The sequence below is a fragment of the Anabrus simplex genome, chromosome X (assembly GCF_040414725.1).
Source record: "Anabrus simplex isolate iqAnaSimp1 chromosome X, ASM4041472v1, whole genome shotgun sequence".
NCBI classification, from domain to species: domain Eukaryota; kingdom Metazoa; phylum Arthropoda; class Insecta; order Orthoptera; family Tettigoniidae; genus Anabrus; species Anabrus simplex.
The window spans coordinates 188280374-188293413 of record NC_090279.1 but is presented as its reverse complement, the minus strand read 5'-3'; positions in this window follow the sequence as shown (position 1 = coordinate 188293413).

Below are 13040 nucleotides of genomic sequence, written 5' to 3'. Positions count from 1 at the left end.
TCACATAGAGTGACCGGGATTTGAACCACGGTATCCAGCGGTTAAAGGCCGACACGCTGCCATCTGAGCCCGGCAAATATGAATGAAGAAGAGATATGTATGCCCGTTTATTTAGACAGCAGTGATGATTATTTATTTGAATTAGGCTAAGAGTTTAGAGAACTGTCAATTGAGGATGAAGGTGCAGTGAACTCCAGCACTGCAAGTGAAACTTCAGCGACTGGACCTGTGTGTAAAAAACACGGAATGATCCTGGACCATCATATGCTGTTTCTGAACATTCAGAAGAGGAAGTTCCAGTGACAGCTACAAAAGTAAGAAGACGTGCGAAGGTAATGGTCCGGGGTGGAGGAGGGGATACGGCATACGGCAATAACACTTCTCAGGTCATTGTTGATAATTTGAGTAACAGTGATGCTGAAAATACTTCCGCACATACAAATGGGAATGCAAACGACAATAGTGTTTACCGAAATGTAACGCTTCATGATAGTGGGCCTCCTAAACTAAGTTATTAATCAGGTCCGAAAACTAGATGACCGCAGGTTCCTCCTAGCTACATCACTCCACATCAGTTTCTTTTTTTTTGTTACCGTATTTTCACTCCTGCACTGATGACTTTTGTGTAAAGCTGCAAATAACACACTAAACTCATGTTTGTACAATATGATAATATAATTATAGTTACTAATAAAAGTTCTGACTAGGTAAAAATGTGCAAAAATTAATTTGGACCAAGCTGTTGGAACATGTGACAGAAAATTTGACTTCAAAGGGTTAAACATTCTAACTTGTTAGATTCTTCATATGCTTGTGCTTATGCGTATGTTGTAATATTTGAGTCTTATCATCATGCAGGAAATCAGTCCACTATTTCTTGGTGTATAATGAAGAAAAATAATACTCAGAGAATTGATCTGATAATGAATTAACAAATACATTTTTCGGTGTCTGTTATTGGAAGGCGAGTAACTACCACAAAACAAAAACTTCCCAACTGTCTGTATGAAAGAGACAGTTGAGCTGACTTCCCAGCTGGATCTGATACACTTTTGCCGCCAAACAGTGGAACGAAAGATCGTGATCACCAACGAAGTTGCATGAATGTTAATAATTCTGTTTGATTTTACTCCACTATCGAAAAACATTCTTGGCAGAGAGTTCTGTTCAATTTGATTTAACTCTATCTCCCATATAATGAGAATGCTGTGGGCATGCGGTGAGCCTGCCTGTACTGTTTCTTGCCAGCGCTGTAGGCTTACAAGTAATATATATAACAAATACCAACTTGTATGTTTGAGAAGTTTCACCTTTCCAGCACTTTAAAATCTTATGATTTTTCTTAGATTAAAATAACATTAATTTATTTTAAAATTAGCCGATACATGTTTTGTTCTCCATAGAAAAAATCTTCAGCTGTGATTTTAAATGACAGTCAAAATATGCACAAAAACACAGGTTATATAAGTAAAACAAAATTAAACACTCATTATTAAAAACAGCTTATCTTTGACAAGATAAAGCACTGTGTAGGCTGATGATTTAGATGTTAGGCCCTTTTAAAACAGCAAGCACCATTATCAAAATCGTCACCAGCACTGAAAGCAGTATGTACACATGAGTGTTTCTCAAAATTCCTTTAGTATACACTTGAGTGAGCACATGCCATGGGATAGCTGAGCACTGATGTGCAGGTGTGTTGTCTGCGCACCACACGCCCCCTCTGCCAGCGGCAGTTGTATAGGAGACCTTGTGAGCAGTGGCTGTGCATGTGACAGGTGTAACATAGAACGTCATTGTGAGCTGACACCGAACGGGGTATGGTGGTCGGTGCCCGACGGATGTGAAGTGCGATTTCGGAAGTGGTGCGGGAATTCAGCTTTACACGATCAACCGTGTCCAGGGTGTATCAATGGTTGAATGCAGGTGTCACCGTCCACAACACACGAACGACCGGCCGTCCAGCCACCCTCGATGACCGTGACCGGCGACATCTGAGACGGATTGTCAATAGTGACAAACGGGCAACCGTGCAACCAATCACGGCTCAGTTCAACACAGGCCATGCTAGACACGTCTCCCAGTGGACAATCCATAGGAACATGGGTTCTACGGGGTACGGGAGTCGGCGCTGCACACGGATGCCACTGTTAACCCAACGTCATCAGGCGCAAAGACGCGCATTTGTCACCAGTCACTAGGGATGGACACTGGAACAATGGTGTAACGTGATATAGTCGGACGAATCACGATTTCAACTGCACCATGCCGATGGGAGGCACTGTGTATGGCGCAGACCACATGAAGCAATGGATCCCGCCTGCCTTGAAGATGTGGTCCAGGGTGCTGGTGTCTCTGTTATGGTCTGGGGTGCATTTTCCTGGTATGGAATGGGCCCCTTAGTTGCTCTGGAAGAGACTTTGAATGGTACGCGGTATGTTAAGCTGCTCGGAGACCATCTCAACCCATTTCTGGCCTTCCAGCGCCCAGACGGTTCTGCGGTGTTTCAAGATGATAACGCGCCGCCACATTGCTCCCATGTCCTGGAACGCAGGCTCCGTGCCATGGATCCTGCACCCACGAACAGACCAGCATTGGCGGCCGCTCTGCAAACGATTTGGTGTTGGCTGCGTCCAGAGGACTACCAGGGACTTGTCGACTCACTTGCATGGCGTCTCACTGCAGTTCGCAGGGCCAGAGGAGGCCCCACACGCTATTAGGTGATTATCCCATGACATTTGGTAAGGTAATGATATGGGTGATCACGTTGAGAAGAGGGCTACTATAGTGTTGCAATTACATAAAATAATGTGTCACAGTTAGGATGCAAACTTGAAGCTTAAAAGTGGCAAGATATGCGGAAAAGGACAAAAGCCTTGCAGTACAAACTTAGGGTGTTACAGAAAGTAATGTTTGACAATGGAGAAAATCAAAGAAAAAATTACAAGACACCCAATGTGCACAGAAGGCATTTCATGGACCGAAGGAAGGATGGATGGCCGTTTCAAAGGCCTGGAAGAAGTAGTCCTAGAATATGTGCCTGAGAAAAAAGAAAAGGTCTTCCTATTATGCGAGAAACCATAAGAATGAAACCCTTGGAAGATGCGTTGTTATGACATATATCACAGCAGCAATTTAAAGCGAGTGTAGGATGGAATGTAAGGTTCAGGTGGAGGCACGGCTTGGTACTTTATAAAAGAACCACACTGGCACAGAGACTGCCAAACAATTTAAGTTAAAAGGTCATAGAATATCAGCAGCATATAATTTGTCTTTGTATGCAACACAATTATTTACTGTCTCGAATGAGGATTGCAGACAATACACCAGGGTTCTTTGACATGCCTTCCAAAATCTGTTAATTAAAACCAGTGGCAGTGAAATAACCGTGATGTTAGCAGTATTGGCTGATGGAAGGAAGCTCCCACCATTCATAATATTGAAGAGGAAGAATCTGCCAAAGGAGAAGCTTCCAAGTGACACTATATTTACATGTAACGATAAAGGCTGGACGGCTGTTGAGCTTATGGTGGAGTGGCTGAAAGAAGTGTGGAATAGGCGACAAGATGTATTCCTGAAACGAGGTCTACTACGTACGAAGGCATTTTAAGGGGCATTTGAGCCTAAATGTGAAAGAAGCTGTTTCTGAACTTAATACGGATTTAAGATTAAATGATTTAAGAACCACCTTCCGACACCTCTACGAGAAATGGTTGCTTGCTGGGAAATGCCCCCTTACTCCTTCAGGCAAGTCGAAGAAACTAACTGAGACATTATTGGGGCAATGGATCAAGACTGCATGGAACAACGATGATGCTAGTTGTTTAAAGGGGCCTAATATCTAAGGTTGTCAGCCACAACTGCATGAAACATCTCACCAGGTGTGTATACATGTAATTGTCCTTTACTTATGCCAAACTAATTGTACCAATCATTTATAATGTTTTATTCTTTTCCATTTTATTCTAGAATCAACTGTGCATGGTTTCAAGATGTGTTGTTTATCTAACAAGACGGATGGATCAGATTCTTTGAAAAGAAAATGATGAACTCTGAGTCAAGTGGTGAAAGTGATGACTAGAAACAAAATTATTTTTCCTCATGAAAGAATTGTTTACGTTAGGTTGACAATGTATTATTAGTATTTGTTAAGCTTTTATTTACAACATTAATGCTAGGTGATGCCTAAGTACGTTTCATTCTGTAACACCTACAAATGACACTCTTACGAATAATTTTGAAAGAAATTCTAAAAATCAAGATAATTTTTAGTGGGTTGTCTTATATTCGGTAAATATGGTATTCAGTAGTGGCGATTGGGAATTAGAAGTGGGGGATCAAAAAAATGCACAGACAGCAAAACGTTTGTCGGATATAGTGTTCGGGGGAGGGGGCTACATACATCAACACCGAAAAAAGCTACAAGTTTTTTTTATGCTCTGAGCAAATTTTGACAGAGAGGTAAAGGTTGACAGTTTTCCAACTTAAGTAAAACTTTCACCAAAAGAACAATATTACACATGTATTACGATTAAATAGAAGCACGGCGTGATTATACTACTGTATTTAAAAAATCATTTAGTGCTTGACAATACACTAAATTAGAAAGTAACAGACACTAACGAGACTGTTAGACTGACGAGTGCGCGCGACATGGGGTGAATCATATACCTCAGTGTCCATGACCTTGGCAAAAAAATACATTCCCTGCTACCCTTCCTCAGAGCACATGCAAAGTCTCGACAACTTGCTGTGGCACTATACAACTCGGTTAGCCACGACAAAGGACATTTTCTCTGTATTTTCATTAATAATTAAAGAAAATAAAGGAAAGAATTAGCCGAGAAGACAACAGGGCTTGGACAATTTTTTTAAAAATAATTCCTAGTTTCAGCCAGCTAAAAATGGAAGAAAAATGTGATATTTTCTCCACAAAGTGAGAGGGCAACTCGCCCCCACCCCCAATTGCCGCTACTGACTCTCTTAATCATTAACAATATAAATGACTCTGCAGAATTTGTAATGAAATAAGCATGGGTTTTTACAAGCCTTGGGGAAACAACATTGCAATACATAAAATAAAAGAAATTATTCAGCCAGTCAGGCAAATTACATTCTCTGTTCAATAGTGTGTATTTTTTACAGGTATGTTACATGTGTTATAATTGGTGTTTTTTGACAGACTGACAAGCCTTAAAGTTACATTAACTAACACAAGAAATAAATTTCATAATGAATCCATATTGTCAGTCTCAACAAGATAGAAAGTCTTAATAATTGAGTGACTCTACCTTTACAATACATTACAATGTTATTCCTTTTTATTTTAAAAAGGGACATGTTTTGTCTCTTCCTTGTGAGACATATTCAGCCTAAAATTATTAAAATAATAAACACATGATATTCTTAACGACACTAAAAATATAACTTAGCCTTAAAATGTTTAAGAGTCAAGATAACTCAGTCTGTCATATGTAAACACAGTTATAAAAACAGTTCATGTTGTTAAAAATTGTCATAAGACCTAATTACTAAAAGATGAATGTTCCATTGAGTTTTGATGCTCAAAACAAAAGTTATGTGGTGATCAGAGTGTTCTAAATTCAGAAAAAAAAATCTTGAATTAGGTTGATGTCATCTCAAGTTGGATGCTTGAGTACGTATGTGACTGGTTAAACAGGGCTTATTTTCTAGGTAGAATTACTGAATATGCTGGTTATGTAGCCGGACAAACATTTTAATGATAAGTCATTTTTTTAGTGTCAAAAGACCATTTTCTCCAAATTGAGTTAAACCTGGAATAAATTAAACCCGTTTAATTTTAGTTCTTAGTTTAAACCTGCGTCCATTTTCTCCACCAATTTCTGACACTCATTTAGTTTAAGCGGCAGCTCGCCCGTTTAAAACTAATGATGTCAAGTCTGTGCTAGTTGGTTGCACTGAAAGAATAGTCGAAGGCATGGTCGATTGGAATTGGCCAATCAGAGCTAAGTAATTCAATGACTGACATTTTTGTATTAATATCAGCTGTTTGTGGCGAATTAATGCTATCGTACGTAGTGAATAAAGTAAAAATTCAGCGGGATATTAGCTCTACTGATAAATAAATAGTTTACATTTGTGCAAAGAGTTGTGTCATATAATTTTACCCATTGTTGTCTACAATTTCTTGGAGAGCACTTTTATTTCTTATTATTCTCTAACATGCTTTACCATAAACAAGTACCGTGGACCTAATACATGTTTTTTGATGTCTGTATTTTCTTATGGAACACACGGGAACGTTGAAATATTAAAATCCTGGTTTTTTAGCAATATTATTTTACTCAGAAGAAAATCAACATTTATGTGAATTTCAAGTAAACAAATTCCAAACATGCTTGAGATTTATCTCCTATTAAAATCCATTGCCCTCGGCCGGGACCAATCTCGCAAACCTCGGATCCAGCAGACAGACCAGTGAGTATGTATTATTTGGAAATGTATTACTTGATTCTATACTCATTTATAACAAAACCTAGTTTGCGGTATGTAGTACTGTATGCATAATATTCTTCCTATAGCATTAATATTTCTATTGTTGGTATGCTGGCAGTAGTTAGGATGAAACATTCTTAACTATAATTTATTTTATTACTAGGTTTACTAGCAAGCATGAAGCACTTTATTACTTTTCTGATCCCATAAATATTTATTGAAGTACAATTGTCACGTACTCTCACTACTACATTGTGTGATTTGAGAATCTACTTTTGTTCGCCTACCTTACTTGTCTCGTCATCCAGTGCTGCTGCATTCTACGACCCGCCTGCTGCTATGTGTCGCTCCTTATCAGCTGTGCGTTTACTCGCCCGGCCGGTTCTTCATTTACTGGGCATGGTTTTGCACCCCTCCTCCCTCCGCTCATGTCATGTATTACGTCTGCCTTCTCGCATGTTCGATGATTGCCACTCTCCGCCTATATAAGCCCGCCTTGATCTCCTTTACGACAAGTTGGGACATGAGGTGATTCTAGTGTGGAGGGCTTCATTTGTCATTGTACAGCTGGTCTGTACATCTGCTGTTCTACGAACTGACTTTTCTACAAAGAGGTGGGTGAGCAAAGGACATGCACACAAACTTTTAAATATTTCAGCTATTGGTCTTGCCCTTCTGGCTTGACATAACAAACTCCATTTTCAGTCAATCTCTTTCAAACATGGACTTACAATTTTCGATTTATTCCTAGTCCTGAAAGTTTATAATATTTTCAAAGTGTTGCGCAGGTATCTTCAGCTATAGACACACAAGTTTGAATAATGGGTGTCTCGTAGATCATTGGAATCTTGTGTCTATTTTCTGGGAACTGTCTGGGACTTTGAGTGCGCGGACTGTATCATCCTTTCTCTTTCCCCTTCCATTCCTTTTTTTTTTCCGTTTTTTTATCATCAAAGAGAGAAGTAAAGGACCAAAAGTTAAAAATTGATAATGATTGTTACTGATCTGTCATTAATTAGTCATGCCCCTTTTTAACACCAATTTTTTTTGATTGAGTACATTTTAATTGACATTGTATTATGGGATTCATAAAAAAATTGTGGCTCACAAATCCCCAACTTCTTTTAACTTTTGTCGTTTTATCATTTTTTTGTCAACATTGGTGCCGACCTAGTAGTTGTTTCAAAATATATATATATATTGTGAACGAATGTTCATTTTGCTTCTGTCCCTTTTCTTTTAATTTTTAATTTTCTTTCTTTTAATTGGCCAATGTGCACTATTACTCTACCTTTTTGCGGGGATCCATATTGTCGTTCCTCGATAACCCCTGTACTATTTTGAGATATTGTTCACTTCGTATGTGTACTCCAGGTATTATTATCAGTGTTTGTCCCTCCAAATTATGTACCTTCCTTTGAGATTTGACCTTTGATCTATTTGTGCATTTCTCTAGTGTGAAGCAAGCATGTTATTTCCTATCAAAATAAAAGAATGCCAGAAATAATAACAATAATAATGAAAAGGCTTGTAGAAATTCTAGTCAGGATCACTACTGTGCTTAGACATTAGTTGGAATTCCCATTGAATGGGCTTGTTGGTCTTGTATCTTGTAAAATAATTTTGCTTCTTTTAAGTATCACCAAAAAAAAAAAAAATTGTAAACATTTTTTTTTTTTACACCTTTATCTTGTTGTCAGTTTTGAAAATACATAGCTTCAAACCTTTCGGTTGTTTCTAAAAGGAAAGGGGATATTTTATTTTCCCTGTTCTTTCCATGTCCTTGTACTTACCACGACTTTGCCTTTTGGGTTTGCCCTACAGCACGGCCCCCTGCGCGTGATTAACTCTGCTGACTTGCTGTATAGTGGAAGGTTGGCCACCTTATTTCGAAAGTAACTGGCATATTAACCCCTATCGTCACCTACTACTACAAAACCAATCTGACATAATATAATTATATGATAGCATGAAGAGGGCGCCGTACTGAGTGGCTTAGACGGTTGAGGCGCTGGCCTTCTGAATCCAACTTGGTAGGTTCGATCGTGGCTGAGTCTGGTGGTATTTGAAGGTGCTCAAATACGTCAGCCTCGTGTCGGTAGATTTACTGGCATGTAAAAGAACTCGAGCGGGACAAAATCCTGGCATTTGGCGTCTCCGAAAATGGTCAAAAGTAGTTAGTGGGACGTAGAAACAGTATTATTATTAGGAATGGGGAGTGTAAACCCCGGTGTCGACATAGCCTACTACTATCCGAATAGCACCAAGGTCTCTACTCAGGGCTTAGTGTCGCCATCCGATGGACGAATCACCATCAACAGTGGCAATGCCCCCACTCCATATAAACATGGCATAGAGGTTCGGGATTGAATCCAGTCTTTTGGCACGCAATCTAGCCATTAGAAATTGTATACCACCACCTCTCCTACCATGCCAGCCAACATTCTGATGGTAAAAACATTTTCGACCACCTGGATTCGAACCATCTAATTGCGGATTCAGACGACGCTGACCTAACGCTTTAACGACCACAGCCATCAGACACCGCACGGAAACCAGACGTCTTACACCACTTATGTACGAATATTTTTATGCTTCACATTGCAGTATTCATGCCACCAACAGTATTTTATATAATATTATAAGGAGACTGCAATTTAAGGTCTGTGGTCCCCTTTGTTAATGAGAAAAATGCCTGCTGCACAATATCTTAAAGCGACCAAAATCATTGCTTCTAGCGAAATAGCATTATTTCGTGCAGTTAACGTTTTAAATGAATCCTTCTTTCATACAAGACAATCCTTGTTGAAATGAAAACCTACAACCTGTTTTCCAGTCATTGACCGGGTCAGGAATGTAATGAATGAAACATATATAGGCTGTTATGACAATGGGGTCGCCACTCCCAAGGTGATTTATTAACGAGTGATAAATGCTATGAAATGATAATGGAGTGTTGCTGGAATGAAATATGACAGGGAAAACCGGAGTACCCGGAGAAAAACCTGTCCCGCCTCCGCTTTGTCCAGCACAAATCTCACATGGAGTCACCGGGATTTGAACCACGGTATCCAGCGGTGAGAAGCCGACGCCCTGCCGTCTGAGCCACGGAGGCTCATACAATCCTTGTTGTTCGCTTATAAATTATAAATCCATCAGAAAAACTCCCTTACATCCGATTTTAGAGATTTGTAAACATTTGTTGGAATGCAGCTTCTTAACCTCAGTTGTACATCAGAATTATTTCCTATTTAATCAAAGACTTCAATAAATTCTTCCATTTTGCTAATGCTACTACTGCGTTCTAATTTTAGTACCTTTTCTATTTAAGTACTGCAGTATTGGTAGTCAAAAGTAACCATTCTACTAGGAAAATCACAGATACGTTAATAAAATGTCAAGAAGGCTGAATATAAATAGCAGTTTAAACCTACAATATAGAAGGTTTAACTTTGAACCATGTTTAAACTTGGTACAAACTTTAAACCCATGTGGAGAAAATGAATGTTAGTTTAAACTCAGACTTAAACTAGATTCAAATAAACCTAGTTTAAACTCATTTGGAGAAAACAGCCCTCAGAATAATGTGTGTTTATTATTTTAATATTTTTAGGCGGAAGATGTCTCACAAGGAAGGAACGAAACATGCCCTTTTCTAAAATGAAATAAAAAAGAATAACATTGTGCTGTATTGTAAAGGTGGAGTCACTCAATTATTAAGACTATCTTGTACATTAACTAAGTTGACGCTGGCAAATATGGATTCTTTCTTAACAAATAACTATCATTTAGGTGTGGGCTGAGTAGCTCAGGTTGGCATGTTCAATCCCAGCTCAGTCCGGAGGTATTTGAAAGTGCTCAAATACGCCAGGTTTGTGTCTGTAGATTTACCGGCACATAAAAAAACTGTGGGTTAAAATTCTGACACCTCGGGATCTCCAAAAACTGTACAAATAGCAAGGCATTAAACCAATAACATTAATAATTCAGGTATAATACATTTTCAACCTCCAGGTTGTCCCGCTCCTTGGCTGAATGGTCAACGTAGTCGCCTTGGATTCAATTCCCGGCCGGGACAGATTTTTTAACCTTAAATGGTCATTTACCCTGATTCGGGGACTGGGTGTTTGTACCGTCCCCAACATTTCTACAACTCGCCACCCTCCACTACAAAACTACACTGTTCCCATACACGGCAGATGCCTCCCATCCTTGTTGGATGGTCTGCCTTACGAGGGTTGCATCAGCGTAGGGATAGCACACAAAATTATATACTGTATATAATCTCCAGGTTGAGTGATACATATTCGTATTTCCTTCTTGCTTTCACAATGCAGCATGTGTTATTGCACAGAAGAGCAGAACTAGCTCAAATAGGAAACAAGTCATACTACTGCACTAGCTGTGCTGGTATGCAATGGGGGAGGGAGATGCTGAGAGGTTAACTTTTTACTGCATGATACATACATTTCTTCTTTCCTGGCCATATGTGTGCCCATAATGGACACTCCCAAGTATCACTCAGGTTCGCCTCTTCTGATCCTTACAGAGTACTCCCTGCGGTTCGATGTCTCCACTTCTGAAATGCCGTTTCTATTCAAGGCCTTTTCGGCTGTATGCCACTATGTTGCTCTTGGACGCCTGCATCCTCTCCTTTGTTCCGTGATTGCACGAGCTCTCTTAACAGGATGATCTTCATCTCGACATTGTACATGTCCGTACCAGCGCAACTGCCACTTCTCCAATTTCTCACTGATAGGAGCCGTAATAAATGATCCTGGCATATACTCCTTACGACTCGGTCCAAGAGGGTGACACCCACTGACCATCGCAGCAACCACATTTCCGTTACATGCATTCGCTGATTATGCTCCTTCTGCCTTGTCCAACAACAAACAATACATAACGTGGGAATTTAAAAATATATATTCATCTTCACATTAATACAAACACAATTTCCACCCATAACCATTGAAACTACGCAGCAAAAATTATTTAATGAACTAGAGTAGGATTTGTTAATATTGAAAATTCACACACGCCATCTTAATAACTTTTTTTTTTTTTGCACTTTTCTCTCCATTCTGAAAACTTGAAAATACCCATCCAAAGAACTTCATTCTAGCAACCTGCAGACATTGACACATTGCCTTCTGTTTATACTCAGTCATCTCATAGTGTAAGCTCTACATCTGTTCCTTCACAAAACTGAAAAGGTGAGAGTTGGAGGATGCAGCAGAACTTCCCAAACATTTTTTCCAATTTCCCCTTTGGCGAACTGACCAGAGTGATTGGGGGGCGGGGACATAATCATGTTGATGATCATCCTCCCAGGGAATAAATTTTCTAATGTACGACAGAGCTTGTGAAGTACTGGACATCACAGTGAGACTATGGTTTCCCCAAGTTCAAGAAATTATCTTCGTGAGGAATAGGCAGTTGTGTTTATGTTTTGTAGATCTAGAGAAAGCATATGACAGGGTACCGAGGGAAAAGATGTTTGCTATACTGGGGGAGTATGGAATCAAAGGTAAATTATTAAAATCAATCAAAGGCATTTATATTGACAATTGGGCTTCCGTGAGAACTGATGGTAGAATGAGTTCTTGGTTCAGGGTACTTACAGGGGTTAGACAAGGCAGTAATCTTTCACCTTTGCTGTTCGTAGTTTACATGGATCATCTGCTGAAAGGTATAAAATAGCAGGGAGGGATTCAGTTAGATGGAAATTTAGTAAACAGTCTGGCCTATGCTGACAACTTGGTCTTAATGGCAGATTGTGCCGAAAGCCTGCAGTCCGATATCTTGGAACTTGAAAATAGGTGCAATGAGTATGGTATGAAAATTAGCCTTTCGAAGACTAAACTGATGTCAGTAGGTAAGTAATTCAACAGAATTGAACGTCAGATTGGTGATACAAAGCTAGAACAGGTCGATAATTTCAAGTATTTAGTATGTGTGTTCACCCAGGATGGTAATATAGTAAGTGAGATTGAATCAAGGTGTAGTAAAGCTAATGCAGTTAGCTTGCAGTTATGATCAACAGTATTCTGTAAGAAGGAAGTCAGCTCCCAGATGAAACTCTTTACATCGGTCTGTTTTCAGACCAACTTTGCTTTAAGGGAGCAAAGGCTGGGTTGACTCAGGATATCTTATTCATAAGTTAGAAATAACAGGTGTGAAAGTAGCGAGAATGATTGCTGGTAAACAGGTGGGAACAATGTAATGAGGAGATAAAGGGCTAATTTAGGAATGAACTCGATGGACTCTGTTATGGACGGTAAGAGAAGTAGAGGGGACCAAGACAACAATGGTTAGACTCGGTTTCTAACGATTTAAAGATAAGACGTATAGAACTAAATGAGAAAACAGCACGAGTTGCAAATAGAGAATTGTGGCGACGTTCAGTAAATTCACAGAGGCTTGCAGACTGAACGCAGAAAGGCATAACAGTCTTTAATGATCATGTATGCATGAATTTTCCATCTGGATAAACCGGACATCCGGATTAATGAGGGCCAGAAAAACGAGGTTCTTGTGCACTTCAAGTGTTCCTGAAATTG